This window comes from Castor canadensis, chromosome 5 (assembly GCF_047511655.1).
Source record: "Castor canadensis chromosome 5, mCasCan1.hap1v2, whole genome shotgun sequence".
Lineage (NCBI taxonomy): Eukaryota > Metazoa > Chordata > Mammalia > Rodentia > Castoridae > Castor > Castor canadensis.
In genome coordinates this window covers 180,286,594-180,303,401 of record NC_133390.1, presented here as the reverse complement: position 1 = coordinate 180,303,401, position 16,808 = coordinate 180,286,594, and the positions used below count along the sequence as shown (strand labels likewise).

General features: G+C 51.7%; 1 protein-coding gene and 1 long non-coding RNA gene across 2 annotated transcripts in view; one reads left to right on the top strand and one right to left on the bottom strand.

Moving 5' to 3' along the window:
• Cdh4 (cadherin 4) overlaps positions 1–16,808 on the bottom strand; it is a 513,311-nt gene that overhangs the window by 113,748 nt on the left and 382,755 nt on the right. The window lies entirely within an intron of this gene.
• LOC141423150 (uncharacterized) lies at positions 4,349–9,824 on the top strand. The gene is made up of 3 exons (XR_012447802.1): positions 4,349–4,806; positions 6,699–6,815; positions 9,291–9,824. It is a non-coding gene; the product is annotated as an uncharacterized lncRNA (long non-coding RNA).

The window sequence follows — 16,808 nt, the reverse complement described above, 5'->3', positions numbered from 1 at the left end:
CGAGGGACAGTGGCAACAAGCATACCCCGTTCTCCTGCAGCTCCCGGGCAACACGCTGGATCTCAGCAAAGCTCCCTTCCTCCCCCACGCACAAGTCCACACCAACAGTAGGTCCCTCCTAGGGGTGAGCTAGAGGACTTTAGTGTGACCGGCCTTCTCCCCATGCCTGCACTGTGAGAACCACTCTGGGCTTGAGTCTCCTCCCCAGCCAAGGTGTCGGATCCTTGCTGTAGCTGACTCCCTGCATGTTTGCGACCAGTGCTTGCTACTGGATACCACTGGGTCCGCAGGTGTGTCCTGCAGGACTCTGACCCAGTGATCCCATGAAGCGCATCCCAGACCATCTCCTCCTCCGGTCACAGCCCCACCAGCCTCCCGCCCAGCTGAGAACCAGGTTCCTGTTCCTCATGCTGCCTGCGAGTCCTGCCAAGGTGCCTGGGCCTCACAGCTTGCTCCCGAACACCTGCCCCATCTCAAATACTTGTGGCTTTTGACATTTGCACTCATCGGAGGTTCCGATCAGTGGGACCCACCACCCTAGTTAGAGAATGGCTGCTCCCAGCCCTGGTCTCCTTGTCCTCCCTCACAAGTAATCCCCGGAGCCTCCAGACAGACCTGGCTATTCCCCTCAAGTTCACTTAGACACTAACGAGTCATGGTGTCCTGTGTAAGCTGCTGTAACTACCCTCATCACCCAGCATGCTGGGACTCTATCTTCTACAAATTGTCCCTTGTTTTCAGGTTTCCCAAATTGGGAACTGGTTTAGTTATGTAAGCCGTGCAGATAACAGGTAAGCTGTCATCCTGGTGACATCTGCAATTTGCCACAGCATCAAATACCCCAGACTAATTGGATTCCTGAGCTCATGCGTGTCCCACCCATGCCAGAATGGCCTTGGCTGGGCTGATGGCACATGGCAGAAAAGCCACAGGAGGAAGGAAAGCCACCTGATTTTCAGAGCCAGATTGGATGTAGCTCAAGTCCAAATGAAAGGTCTGAAACCCATGGGGCTTGTGACAATGACTGTGCTGGCTGACCACAGCCAGTGTGCACGTACCAGAATCACTAGCATTAATTTGTTGCCATCATGTTTATTCAGAGGGGTTCTCTTCATGCCGACCGATGGGCTCTCTTTTGTTAAAAAATGGTTGCAAAAATGTCCTCGACTATAACCCCATTTAATTTAAGAACTGAGTCCATTTAGTAACCCAGGGCATCAGTAATGTGCGTGCTATCCAGCCTGAGGGGCAGGCTCCACAGTGTGTGTGTAACACGTCCTCTGCCAGCTCCACCCAGGGCATGAGGCCACAGACAGGGATATGGGTCAGGCGGTGACAAGTGAAACATTGGAAAGGCAAACAGTAGGAGAGACACAGTAAAGGGGAAGTTGCTTTGAGCTGCAGTGCAGGATTGATCGCGCTTCTGTTTCAAATCCCATTAAGAAGGAATTTTGCATGTCACCCCCTAATGTTCGAGCGCTAAGAGGGGCCAGGGCAGCACCACAGAAGCACACAACACATCATTAAGAAGGAGAATTTGTCCTCAGCTTGTCCACGGACTCAAAATAAAGTCTATGTGGTGACTTTTCCTCTGACTACATGGACAGCAGTTCCAGGTGTGTCTGCACCAAGGCTCAGCTGCGCTTCTGTGGCTGGCATCACCACACACTGGAAAGGAGTCTGAGGAAACAGACCGTATCTATCAGGTTCTAGATAAAGGTCAGACTCTGAAAGTGCTGGTTCCTCGGCTAGGGGAGCGCTTGCAGCCTGACCTCGCCTCGATGCTGTATACTTGCCTAGGCCATGGTTCCTATAGCACTGTAGCCCACCGCCAAACTCAGGTCCCATGCCCAGCTGGACAGTTTCCATGCTTGGTAACCATGGCGGGCGTGTGTCTAATGACACTTGATGGCCTCTGGCTCACTTCTTGTCTGGGACTGTGCTTTGCTAGATTACTGGTCACTTCCACATGTGTCCACACCATGGTCACTGCTTCCTCAGCTTAGCTGGTGCCCAGCCCTCCCCTGGATTGCACTGTACCTGCATCCCAGCTATGCCCACAAGCCCTCTGCTGAGTGGATGTTCTCTAACATGACAGGTGACATCCTGAGGGTGGCACACCCTTGTGCAGACAAATGCTTTGTCACCTCCCTTCCTGTGTGTCACGAGTCCCAGCTATCTGGGCATACCATTGACTTGACATCTTCCAAGTCAGCCTGTTCCCCCATACAGTTCGAGTCTGAGTAGCTGTCTGCATTTCTCAGCTTGTTCTTTTGGGCTTATTTCACCAACTTCCATTTGGTCACCACTATGTGGTGACTTCTCACAACTCACCACAGCATGAGAGGCCTGCCTGTAGCGTCCCTTTCCTTCCACAGGGAAGGACATGCCACATTCAGATAGGCGAGGGGCTGCAATTCCCCAGCTGGAGACCGAGCAGACAGACATGGAAATTTCTGTATCCAATGTATTTAAGTCTAAGTAGCCTTAAATTCAGATGCGGAGGCATCAGAGTGCCTGACAGTGAGAGCCCCTACTCCCACCACCTCTCCAACACCCCACAGTTCTAAGACCCACTGAAGACACCAGCTGGTCAGAGTGAGGGGCTGCCCCATAGCCCTGGAACTCAGCACTGGGACTAGACATGCCCTCTGGGCTCCAACAACACTGGCTTCCTCCCCAAGGCTTTCCTCCCCACTGGCTTCCCAGCTCCTCCCAGTCTATCCCTCAGCACTGCCAGAGCTGGCAGGCAGGAGGGTAGGGGCTCCAGGGCTGTAAACTCACAGATCAAGGAATGAGCGAGATGTTTTGAAATCACTGACTGTAGCAGTTTCTTAGCAACCTGTTATTAGAGGGTTCTTGGTAGTTAAAGAAAGAACTACTCTCTTGAAAATGGAGCTGCGGCTGGAGAATCAGCTCATCTGTGTTCCATGCCTTAGGGAGGCATCCAAGGAGAACGGCACTTAACCCCATCCTTGGAAGCAAGCAGCCGCTTGTTCCACCTGGGGACAGAAGCAGGTGCCAGGACCCCACTGCATCTCCTGCTTAGAAGACGTGCAGTGTATGGGTGCCCTCCAGGGCAGCCTCACCTGGACCAAGCTTCCCTTCTGTGTTCCCTCTCCTCTCCCCAGAACCAGCTGAGGGCTGAGGGGATGTGGCTGAGTGGTGCTAACTGTGGACCCTCCACATCTGCCCCTCGGCTCTGAAGGGTGTGGCAGTACCAGTGTGTATGTGCATGTGTGCACTTGTGTGTGCGCTTCTCTGGGGAGAAGGTCTGTACATTCCCAGGTTCTCAAATGGGCGTGACAGCACTTCTCCCTTTACGATTTTTACGGCATTGGCAGCAGAGCATTTCCTAACTCTGGGGTGCAGGATGCCCACAATGTTTGCCTGTCCCCCAGTGCCATCCTCCAGGAGAGCTGGGAGTGCTCCAGGGCTGGTCTAACCCGTGGGAGGTGGGTACCTGGGCTGTCTTCAAGTGAGGCAGTGTTCCTTTCACTCTGTGGAGTGTCCTCATCTCTTCATTGGGAAATCCAACGCACCCTCCTAGGGTCTGAGGCACACACGAGCCTCCAGGATGGCGACCCAGCACCAGCCCAGCACAATGTCCCTTCACTGGAACGCATCACAGAGGGACAACCACAGATGTGGTATGTGGACCCCTGACCCCAGGAAGGCTTTCCTTTGTTATTGAGCTGAGGCAGAAGATGCTTCTAGAAAATACGGTCAAATATCTTGAGACTTACTTTTCCAAAGCGAGTATCTGTACAAAGCCAAGCTGGGTGGCACCTTTCATCTGCTCTGTTTCCTGTGGGACTGTCCTGTGAAGCCACATGGGCTGGGTCCTGCACATCACAGGGGAGACCAGACACTGCCCTAGCCACAGCTGTTTGCTGAATTCCAGCTACTGGAGCAAATGGAAACGAAGGGAGGCCAGAGGGTGTGGCTGTTCTTGTTTCACGTGACCTCCTTCTCCGCAGTGGAGAGGGTGGCTTTAGCTTTGAGTGTTCTAAACTGCAGGACTGTCCCGTGTGGCAAAGCAAAGAGCCTGGGGTGTCCACTGCCTGGCCATTGGGATCATACAGTCTCTCACTTGGGAGCCAGGGTGCCCCCATTCCACCAGGCCTGCTGTGCTCAGTGGCCGCAGATCTGAGTGCCTAATTTAGATGGATTCCTTCCACAGGAGGATGAAGTCAGAGGGGCAGAGATTTCAGCCGTAATCCCCCAACCGAATTTTCCTTAACATGTAACCAAGTTACCGTTTTCCTATTCCAAATAAAGTGGAATGGTTGAATTGGAACATCTTATGTGGGAACCGAACTTTTAAATACCTCCTGCCTCCCGGTATTAGGGATTTTTAGACTTTCAAATAACCAGGCCCAGGGAAATTGGTTTAGACAGGCTTTCTTGCTGCATCTCTCTGTGTGGCATGGTTAATTGCCAGCTTGGATGGGTTGTGGGGAGCATGCCAAGTGCTCAACCAGTATCTGGTAATCTGAAAGCATCCGAAAGAAGGTTGGAGCTGTCCAGGCCACCCAGAGAGGACCTTGTGGCACTTCATGGGCAAATGGTGACAACAGAGCCGCACACTCCTCCCCAGACAGACAAGGACAGCTCATTCCCAGGTGGTGATTAGTCATGGTTACCTGTGGGAAGCAGAGACAGGAAGTGTCCTTGCCTGTCCAGAGCTGTCAGGTCCGACCAGAGCAGTGAAGGTGGGAACATGGCCAGCCCTTCCTCCCCAGCTGCCCACACTCCAGAGCTAGGCTCATGAGAACAGAATAAGGAAGAAACAGCTCCAAACCAGTAAGTCTGGGAGTATCATGCAAAAGCTGGCAACAAGAAGGGAAGAAGGAACCCCACCCACTCCTACCCACACCCACTCCTCCTGGGGGACTGGGGTGGCTGCAGAGAAGCACTTCCAGTGGTGGGAAGGCTGGGTCCCTTGGCACCTCCTCCTGGTCACAGCCCTGTCTTGGCCTGGTCTAAGGTGGTATCTCTGCCCCTCTGTGCTGCCCTGGATGTGAGCAGGTTGGGCTCCTTGGTCTGAGTCTTGGGGTTCAAAGCCCCATTCTGTACTTGTTGCTGAATGACCTTGAGTGAGAACTGTGGCCTCTCTGAGTCTGTTGTCTCTCAGGGAACAGCTTGGTCAGAGTGTGAACTTCCTTCAAGGGCTGCTGGTGGGGCTGGACTAGGCAGGGAAGGAGCACTTTAAATGCTGGCTGTTAGGAGCATGCTTGTTTATGAGAGAGAAGGGACGTGGAGGGCATCTTGGAAAAGAGGCAGAGCCAGATTGAACCCTGTTTGGCTCACTGATAGGATTGGGCCATAGGCTACCAAAGCTATCCAGGTGTTGATTCTGGGCCCTGTGAGTGTCACCTCCCATAGCAGAAAAGGCTTTGCAGACATGATTGAGTTAAGACCCTTGAGATGGGGACATGCCTGGATTACCGAGGGTCCTAGAAGTCACCACAAGGGTCCTTCTGTGAGGAAGACCCTCACAGAAGGAGGAAGAGGAAGGAAGAGGTTTGGTAACAGAGCAAAAGAGGTTGGGAGATGCTGCACCGTGGGTCTTGATGGGGGCGGAAGGGACCCAGAGCCCAGGATGGGGATACCTGGGAGAGGTATGAACAGAGCCCCTGAGGATTCTCTAGCGGGATCCTCGCACTGTTGGCACCTTGATTTTGACTGGCCGGCACTGACTTCAGACTTCTGGCCATCAGAACAGTAAGAGAATAAATGTGGGTTGTTTTGAGTCTCCCAGTTTGTGGGGATTTGTTACAGTAATCCCAGGAAACACACACAGTGTAGTGACCAATGGACGAGGCACTTCAGAGACAGAGGGACCCTTGTGGTGGGAGGGTGCTCCAGGCTCATTGCTGGATGCCAGCCGCTGGAGGCGAGGATTCTGGGGGAGCCAGGAGGAACCGAGGGGAGGGCCTCTGGCCAAGTCCTGCCATGGTGTTTGCAGAGACCCCAGTGCCCAGGGAGAGTGACAACTCCCAAAGCCTGGACAACTGTGACTTAGGGACACTGATGGCCCGCACAAATTCTCAGGTGTTCATGGGGATGAATAAATAGTCTTTATTATGAAACATATTAAACCTTTTCTTTCCTTCTGGAGTCTAACAGCCAGGTGTCAACTCTCCACACAGGCACCGCTAGCTATGTGGACCAGCCTTAAATTTTCCACTTTATATCTACTTCAATGCAGTCTCCTGACAGATGTAATAAGACAGTTACTGAGTTTAAAGAAGCTATTCAAAAATTATCTGATTATTCAAAAACATTTATCGGAGCTAATTATAAGTAACAGTTGATCAGAAATGTGGCAGCTATGAAATGAGTCCTCAGTCGCCACATCTCTGACAAGTAGTGCTATTTATTTAACACATATTAAAAGCTTTTTAAATTTGCATGAAGAGAGCTCAGAGCTCAGTGAAATCTCAGAGGACATTGATTGTGATGGAGTAGCTGTCGGCCCCGGCCCTCTGCTGTGGAAGAGGTCAGGTCAGGGAGGATAATTTTTTATCGACTGCTGGCTTCCTCAGGAAGTGTCCAGCAAGTCGCTGAGTGAACGGGGCCAGCACAATACAGTGGCTGAAGTTAATGCGGCGTTTGTCCTGTGTCCTGGCGGAGTCTGACATTCGGTGGCTGAGCTCTGCATGAGCAGCTTTTGTGGTCCTTTTCTTCCCAAGGAGCCCATCAGGCTCCAGTAGAATTCAGCGAACAGGACACCGGGAGCTGAACGCTGGGACTGCCCTCCACGTGTGCTGATTCTTGGCTGTGGAATTGCGTGGAAGGAGCCAGGACAGGTACGTGTGGGTCTGGGTAGGTCAAATACCATATCCAGTCCCCAGTTCTGTGAGGTGAGGGTGACGTCAAGTGCCTGTGGGGCCACAGGAGAGGATGTGTGTAGGACAAGTGTGCAGTAGGACCAAGCCCAGCCCCCTGAGCTGGCGCCTTGCTACTCCCATGGTGGGGCTGGGATGCTATATACACCTGATAAGGATGTGTGGATTCAGAGCCCTGCATCTGGCCCTGCTGTTTTTGGGCAGTTCAGCTGGACAGGCCTGTCCAGTTGACTACTGGCTAGAGAGATGGCTATGTGACCTCAGATTCAGAGAAATTATTTATTAACCTGTATCCTGAGCTGGGGAGTGACAAAGGAGGCCCACATCCCGGGTGCTCCAACCTAGGGAATGGACAGTGTGACCTGGATGGGGCTGCCCATGAAGTCTCCCTGAGACCAGGCTGTCCCTGGAGCTGTGCCTTTCTGGTTTAACTTGAGATGGGCCAGCACCACCCACACGGGAGGGTCCAAGCCCACAGCTAACCTTGCTGTTAGGCCGGCATCCTGCATCCAGTCTCCTTCACTGGAAGGCTGTGAAAGGATGGAAACTCCTGAGTCCCTCGGACTTTCTCCACCAGAACCCTGAGTGTCACACACAGTCCTCAGACATAAGCATTGCTGTATCTGCTTTAGGTGCTGGTGAATTGGTAACATGGTGACTGGCTGTCCAAGAAGTCACTGAACTCAATAGGAAGTGGAGAATTGGTCACCAGTATACCTTGCCACCTGCAATTCCACATTCACTGAGTCAACCTAAGGCCTTTAGCCTGGATTACAGACATAAGCCTTCTGTCCTACCTGCTAATAGACAGCCAGTTGAGGGCATGGGTGCAAGAGGAAGCTGGTTCCACAGGCAGGGAGACTTCTCAGAGGCCTGGCCCATTACAGCAAAGCTTATCAGGTCAGCAGCCTCCAGGGACCCAGCCCTGGCTAGCCTCTTCACCAGCTCTTGACCAAACCAGCAGCCTGTCTCGCTGGAGAGCCCTGCAGGCCTGGCTACGGCACCCGACTCCTCACTGCCCAGGAGCTGGAAACAGTCTGTGCCAAACTGCCCAACCTATGTGCCCAACCGGACAGTCAAGACCAAGCTGGTGGGGGCATTGGGATGGAGGGTCTGAGGTCGGCCTGAGCTACATGAAGACAGTGGTTCCTCTCTGGAGAAGGATTGGTTCATTGACATCACTGTCACAATTTTTCAAGGAAAGAATTTTTCCTATGTTTTTCTCATTAGGGAATTTAATTATGCTTTACTTTTTAATTTTTGGCAGTACTGGGGTTTGAGTTCAGGGCTCTGTGTTTGGTAGGTCAGCACTCTGTTATTTGAATCACACCCCCAGCCCTTTTTGCTTTAGTTATTTCTCAGATAGGTCTCATATTTTTGCTTGGGATCGGCCTTGATCTTAATCTTTCTAACTATGACTCTGTCATAGCTGGGATCACAGGTGCGTGCTGGCATGCCCAGTTTGTTGGTTGAGATGGGGTCTTGCTAACGTTCTTCCCAGGCTGTCCTCAAACCTCCATCCTCTTAATCTCCACCTCCCAAGTAGCTTGAGCCACCGCACCCAGCTCTTTAGGGAATTTTCAATCTTTCATGCAGCATTTTTTTGGTTAAGTACTAGGAATGGATTCCTAGTTCTAAAACACAAGATGTCTCTGCCTTATGAGAGACTTGGCTGCTGGTCACACACAGCAGTGGCTGGGCTGCCTCAGGGGCAGGAGGGCTTGAGCATGGCTTCAGCAGCTTCTGCGTGCCAGCTTCCTTTCTGTGAAATGGAGGTGACCCATGCTGGGGACACCCTTGCCACACTGGCTCCCTCCAGGATAGACGGGGCCAGGGTGGGAGTACAGGAGAATCTTGTTCCCCTCGGAGCCCAGGATCCAGAGAAAGGGAGGACCCAATGGGCTTGGAAGTCCCAGAGCAGTGGCTCCCAGACCTTGACTTTCACTGATAAGTCAACTTAAGGAAGAAAAAGGAAGGCATTCAAACACCTGCCTAGGTCCTCAGCATCTATGGCCAGGTCTTTGCAGAAACCTCACTGCATTGTCCTGCCGCCCTCAGCCCCCATGTAGCAGTCGGAGCTCTAAATAAATGTCAGCACATATGTCGCCCTTGGGTCTCAGAGTAAAATGCTGAGTGCTGCCCATGGCCACAGCCTTCCAGTGGCCTGGCTGTGCCACTGAGATCATCGCTCTTGCCTTCTCCCTGGCTGTCATTATTCAGTCATTCTGCCTTCCTGGCTCTTCCTTAAGACCCTGAGCCTTTGCACTTGCCGCTAGTCTGCTTAGAGGCTCTCGCCCTCCGTGTCACCCAGGTCACCTGCATTTCAGTGTGTCATCAGAGAGGACACCCTGAGACACCTTATCTGAAGGAGCATGAAGCTGGCACCCATGTTCTCAGGTTTCTAGTATCTGTTGCTTACTTTTCCCTTTCCTCCAGCACGCACTCCATGAGGGCTGGACTCCGAGGCCTCCCTGCCCAGAGCGGCGCACGGGGCTCACCAAGTACAGTTGTAGTAAATGAATGAGCGAACGAGCAGCCACCCCCCACCTGCCATCATCAGCTTGTGATGTATAAGGGCGTGTTTTCCATCACCACCAACATAGCCACCATGGAAGGACCAACACCCAATGTCCCCCTGTCCTTCACTTGTCCTCAGAGGGGCCCACCCAGGAGCAGCTGGATCCCACCACCCAGCATCCTGTCTGGCACCCTGGAGACACAAGGCCTCGCCACTTGTGAGGCCACTCAGGCAGGTACCTGAGCTCTCGCCCTGAACACCCCTCACAGGCACTCCAGCTATTCAGGGACCCCGTTACACCCCCGACTGTTACACTGATGATGGAAATCTAAAATATTAATGTCTTCTAATTGACTATTCTCCAATAAATGATCTGAGCATTTGCAGCAATTTGATTTTACTTTCATTTCCTAAGGAACTTTCACCTGCATAAATCCAGCCATTAAAGCAACTCAAGGAAAGAACATTTCCTGCTCAGAAGAGAGGCAGGGAGCACAAAGGACCTGCTCCTTGATTGATTAACTCAGAGCCATGGTGGCCAAGTCGCTTCAGCAGGACGCCGTGAGCTCCCCTAAGCCTGGGTGAAATGTGCAGTTACAGGGAGGCTCTCAGGGGCCACGGGACCGGCCCATCTGGGCTGTGTGCACGTTCAGAACCCCACTTGGGGTGAAGACCAGCAGGCAGGGCCCTCGTACCTGTGCACCTGTCCAGGAGCTAGCAGTGCCCAGCTACAGGGGATGGGCCAGTCAACTGGAGACCTCTCCTTTAGTCATTCTTAGAGTCACTCTTTCATTTCAGTGAAGGGCCCAGTGTCTGGTCAGAGGCAGGGTGACACTGCTAACTTCTGTTTATTGTGGGGGAAATCCCCGAACACACGCAGATTCCCGGGACACTTCCTGTTGTTAATGCCTTCTCAAAGACTTGGAGTCTGAGGCTCCGTTAGGGGGAGGTCTGCTCCTCATTTTCCACTTGCTCACAAGCTTTTCTGGCTCCAAGAACTCAGAGCCACCAAGGAGTGGGCCTTTGCCCTCCTGGTGATTAGTTAACAATTTTGGTTTCATAAAGAAACCCTTTCTTACTGATTTTAGGGGTGACCATAGGCACCTAACCACATGGTGGCCCCTGGTGCCTGTCCACTCCAGCCCCAGCCTGCCCTGCATCCAGCTTGGTGTACTTCTTCTCCCTGCTGGTTGACATGTATTTATCTGCGTAAATTACAAACCCCACAATACAGCGCTACACTTCTGCTCTACATAGCGGGCCATCTCTTAAAGAAATTAAGACAAAGAGCACAACGTCCCGCACCAAGCTGTAACACCTTTCCTTGTGTTCTCTGTCCCTTCCCTGTAGGGACATTAGCGACTGGTGTCATCGGTTTTCAGCCTAAACCACATCCCTGACCACTCCTTGTGGGTGTGCGGGATGCATCCCTTCAGTCTGCATATCAGGATTGTCTATTTCTCCTTCGCTTTGAAGGATGTTTTTTTCTGGATACAGAAGTCCTTGTTGACTGTTTCTTCTCCTTCAGCAATTTAAAAATGTCCCTCCACTGGCCTGTGACCATCAGTGTTCCTGAAGACAAACCAGGCTTCCTTCTCAGTATCAAGATCTAGACCTACCATAGCTATTTTTCTTTTTATTTGCGAATTTTCTGTTTGACTACGGTCAAGGTATGTCTTTCTTTGTGTTTATCCCGCCTGGGTTCATTAGGTTTTGTGGATCTGTAAATTTGTTTCCCTACCAAATTTGGGGAAGTTTTAATCATTTTTTTTTGATAGTACTGGGGTTTGAACTCGGGGCCTCGGGCTTGCTAGGCAGGCACTCTACCACTTGAGCCACTCTTCCAGATTCAATCATCAAGGGTTTTTCTTATTATCTTTCTGTTCTCCTTCTGTCACCTCATTACACAGATGTTAGGCCACTTGTCATTGACCCACCAAAACTCTGTGTGCTTTAGTCCTCCCCCCATCCATTCTCAGATGGGATAAGTTTATTGATCTGTCTTCACATGCATCAACTCTTTTTTCTGCCATCTACAACCAACTTTCAAACCCATCAGTGGGTTTTTTCTTTAGTGATGGTGTATTTTCTGATTTTACCATTCCAGTTGGTTATATTTTTAGAGTAACATTTTCTGCTGTTATTCCTCATCTGTTCATTCATTCTGACTGTATTTTTCTTTAATCTTTCAACTCATATATACAAGAGACATTTTAAAGGCCTTGCCACTAATTCCAGGATCTGTGTAATCTCAGGGTCAGTTTCTTTGGGCAGTTTCCCTTCTGATTATGGGTCACATTCTTTCTCTCTTTATTTTACAAGCCTGGTAGTTTTCATGTGTATTCTGGTCACTGTAGAGACCTGGTCTGTTGTTTTTCTCTGAAGTACATTCAGTTTTGCTGTAACAGGAGATCAACTTCACTGAATGCAAACCTTGATTTATTTCCCCCGTAGAAGGGAACAGCTGAAGTCTCTGGCCTTTCCTTCAGCTTTCCAGCTGCTCCTCTCACTGGCTTCCACTGAGTTACCCTCATGTGCGCACAGCTCAAGGGGCAGCCAAGGGTGTGGGCAGAGTTTATGGGGTGTTGGGATGTACATACCAGTGTGATAGCTCTTCTTGGACTTGCCCCCACATTCTAACTGCTCAGTTAGCCCTTGATGCCCTCCTGTGACTCCTGTGACAAATGGGACTGACTGTGATTTTCTGCATGAGCTCCACCCACTCTTCAATGCCAGGACCAGGAGGGCCCCTGTGAGGGAGGCCATGTGAGCCTAGATCTCTCCAGCACTGTTTTATTCCTCCGGGGTGGGTTCTCCAGCAGTTTCTGCCTATTATGGGTCATCTCAAGGAATGGCCAATAGTTGTAAACATTTCCCAGAGCTTGCCATCTGCAGGAGTGTCAATGTGATACAAATCACTCCACTATTACCAGAACTCCCAACATAACAACTCAAGTGCTGTATGCACAGCTCAACACTCCTCACAACGACCATCACCCATTTAATATGTCCTTACTGACTTTAGATATTGTGGGGGACACAGACCAATAGTACTGACAAAAAAGTGACAGTCTGCCTCAATGTCAGGCCAAGGGCGCACTGTGGCCCCAGGGAGGGTCTCTGCTGGGTCCTGAATTGTGGGCTGTTGTCAGAGTAGTCAGCAGGGGCAGATGTACAGCACAGAGGGAAACCCTCTGGGCTGAGACAGGAGCTTGCACCCAGGGCTGCAGGTGGCCATGGGGTGAGCCTGGGAGTCACTCGCCACCCCCCATGGCTGGAGCTTACTATGTCAAGGGGCTGTGGTTAAGCATGGGGACCTGTGTGACAAGGTTCTTGAAGACAATAAAAACTATGGAAGAGGACTCTCACGTCAGGCTTTGGGACGATCACCTTCATCTACTGGATAATAAATAATGACCACGCCAGACTGGTGCATAGGTGGACGTGGTCAATTTATCAGGAGATGGGCTCTTTGGTGGACTGAGTGCGTTGTACTTCTAGGTGACTGAGCAACACGTTGCAGGGATCATGTGATTTATAATCCAGCCGGCTCCCTCACAGGTACTCAAGCATGCAGTAAACATTTTTTTGGGGGGTGGATCTCAGCCTGTCCCTGCCCCATGTCTCCTAGAGCAGACCTCAGCCCAGGGGGCTCAGCCGGCTCTTGAGACTGTGGAAAGAGTCACATGTCCTTTCATCTCTGATGTTCCCAAAGAGCCAGCCCATGTCTGGTCACACAGGAAGTCCATCGTATTTCTGATGCATTCGAAGCAAAAAGTGAGAAAAGAATTTTTCAAGGCAATGTGAAGAAAATGCTCTGCTTCCACCAGGTTGGCTGCTTGGAGATTTTAATAACTCGGCAAGCTGCCTGATCACCTGCTGTGATCTCCTGGCTGCAGACATGGCCTCGGCTGGCTGGCTGTCTTCTCGGAGTTGCTACCTTTATGCTAGGTGATTAGGCAGCAGCTTCGTCTGAGTCTTTACTCACAATTCTTTCCCCGGGGATCCCTCTCCTACGGCCATCCCAAGGACTGCTTTGCATGACTTCCTGTCTTCTCAAACATCAACTGACAAAATTAAAGGATGTCGCCAAGAGCACCACTTCCCTTCTCATCATCTTGAGTCAGTGCCTGTGTTGCCGTGGACAACCTCTCAAGTTAACAAATTCTGAATTTTTATCAGATTCAGCTACGAAGAGGACCTGTTCTTATGGGTTTGATCTTATCCTCATCCTGAATCTCGCCAGCAGTCAAACCTCACGTGCATGTTAGAGAAGCAGGCAGCTTTCAAAACCCTGCATTGCTGTTCCTATGAGAAGCCATCATCACTGCTGGGACCCCATTCTGATGGATGAGCAGAAAGCCAGTGGCCTGGTGCTTCTGGGAGGCCACAAAAGAGCTCTTTGTCCTCCCCTCGGAATCCCGAGGATGCCCAGATGCCCAAACTGTCCAGGCCAAAGCTTGAATTTGGAACCGAATCCTGGACCATGGGTGGTGTCCTGCCATTTCCCTTGTTCCTCTGGGACCCTGACAGAGACCCTGCCCACCTTCTAATTGGCACAGTTACCATCACTTGCTTCTGCCTCCGTGCCACTCAGCTTTCCATGACCGTCACCAATCCCTGAGGTGATCAGTTTATCAAGAGGAAACGTTTATTCTGGCTCATAGCTCTGGAGGTTTCAGTCCATGACCCTGAACTTGGCCCTGTGGCTTTGGGTCCACGGTGGCACAGTAAGTACATCATGGGAGCATGTGGTGTTGGAGGCCTGTTCACCTCATGGCCCCGAATAAGAGAGAGAGAAAGAAAGGGGTTGGGGTTCCACTATCCCCTTAGAAGACCTCCCATGAGGCTTACCTCCTAAAGGGTCCACCACCCTCCAATAGTGCCAAGCTGGGGACCCAGCCTTCCCACATGGGATTCCGGGGAACATTCTAGATCCCAGCCATGGCATCCTCTGAGAAGAAAGGGTATTCTGAGAATTCTGACTACTGTCTTCCTGAGGTCACCAGCTCTCCTTATGGCCACTTAACTTACACCGTGGCCTAGTTCCATGGGGCAGAACTGGGGGGAGGCCTTCCATGCTGCCCACGGGGTTTTCCTCTTCATGGGCAGATTGGCTGTTCCTCCCCCACCATGCCTCCCCAACATGGTGGAGTGAGTGCTCATGAAGAAACACACTATTCCTTCCAAGGAAAAAGCCTGTAATTAACCGAGATTCTGGGAAGAACATTCTGCTTCTTCTCCCACTCACTTTTTCATTTAACATATTTTATCAGAATGAAATGCCTTAATGAGCACGGAAATGCAGCTGATCCCAGCTGAACCTCTGTGCGCCCATCAGGCTGTGCCACCCACACCATGCTGTAGCTTTCAGAGCAGCAGCCCAACCCTGATGGGAAATGTGGGGACTTCCTGCAGGCAGAGACAGCCAAAGGCAGACCCCACTGTCTGGGCTGGATGCAAGTTTCATGTGTGTGTGTAAGAAGTGGAGTGGGGTGTGTGTGTGCTCGCGTGTGTAAGCAAGCCCGTGTGCTGAGCTCTTATGTAACAATGTGGAATCTGTTTGGAAGAGATAAACCTTTTACAGACGCCAGACTGGAGCTCCCATCTTCCATTCACAACAGATGCATCTTCACCCAAGCATCCAGCCGGGTGGACGCGGTGGGAGAGCCTGCTGCACCTCCAGGCTGGGGAGCTCTGACAGCCACAGTAAGCAGAGTCCACACAGTGCTGGGCCAGTTCGGGGTGTGAGCTGAGAGCACCCTGTGTGGGGTCCCCACTGGGACTGCTTCCTCCACCCTCCTCTACCCCATGCACTTCACGATAGTGAAGCCTGCTGTGTGCCAAGGTGGCCTGAATACCAGGGATCCAGGCCTGGCCTCTGCTTCAGGAGGCCGGTCCTTACGCAATAAGGAAGTAGGTGGATAAATAGTGAGTATGAGCTCAGAGAACACAATGCACCATGGAGAAAGTGAGGCAGGACTGTGGAATAAAGAAAGGCAGGCTCGGGGAGGGATTGGTAAATCAGAGTGGCCTCACGGCTGTGGGTTCTGTAGGACAGTGAGCCATTGGGTAGGGAAGGACACAGGCTGGTCTCATCCCTTAGAGACCTGTCACAGCAGAGACCAGCCGCCCACAAGCAAACTCCTCCTGCTCTCAGGTATGGGGCTGGACTGAGCTCCTGCTGTCAAGCAGGTGTGGTCATGTGACCAGGCTCTGGCCAACTGGACATAGACACAGCAGATGCAGGCCACTCCTAAGGCTGGCCAGGCCCCAGACTCAGCCTGGATGTGGTACAGAGCCCTCTTCCCACAATGAGCAAAAAGTAACTCCTTTAGTGTGAAGTTTGGAAATTTTGGGCATGTTCCTTATAGCTGTTGAGCAATCCTTACACACTGGATTTTGGAGTGCCATTCCTGACCTAGAGGTAGCACTCTGGACGGGGTGCTGAACAAGCCAGAATGTACCATGGCAGTACTAGACTTTAAGATAGGGGAGCCGCCTCAGTGAAGCTGCCTAGAGGCTTCTGTCCTGAGGAATTTTCAGTTTTTCTCATTCTGACACTTATAGCCGGATCATATCTCCTGTCTCCACTTTCAGGGTTTAGAAACATCACCTGTAGGAGTCTTAGGACACCTGCCTTCTGCCACTGTCTCCAGCCACACCTCCTAAGGTTTGCGCTGATCTGGGAGGGAGCCAATGTCCCTGCTTTGCAGCTGTTCAAATGGGAAAGCCATGTCCCTGAGGGACTTCAGAGAAGAAAGGTCCCTAGCACCAGACAACTCAGCCATCAGGGGACCTGGGCCTCCGCTGTCTGGGGGCAAATGGCCCTTCTCTTAGGCCTGACCCAGCCCCACTTCCTCAGCCTCAGATGCTTCCTGGCCAGGTAGAAAGTTCCAGATGTCTTTTCCTTCACAAATAACAGCAGGGGGGCAGTCAGGAGCAGTGAGGTCACCAGATGGCACCCAGCGGGCATCCTTCTGGGGCACTGCTCTGTCCAGTGACCTCCTGCTTTGGTGCTTTTTACAAGCCTGTCCCCCAGTGGGAGTAGAGGACGAATGACCCACATTTTGGTCCTAAGAAACCCTGCAAGCCAGGACCACAGAGTATTTCAGCAGTGCTGACATCTGGGCCAGTTCCCGAACATACCTTCTTTGGTGTGTGAGCAAGTGGGAGCCCTCAGCTTTCTTTACTCGCTCGCTCAAGAAATGATGTGCCTGCTGTGTGCTCCCGAGGACGACACGGGGCAGAGCTTTCTGGACTCTGGGAATGAGTTGGATTGGTGGCTGTCAAATTATGGTTCATGGGCCAAATCTGGCCCACTGCCTGTTTTTGTGAATATGGTTTTAGGGACACTCAGCCACATCTGAAGTACCTGCATTGCTCCGGCTGCGCTCACATGGGGCCTCAGAGCCTGCAGTGTTTGCAGACTGGCT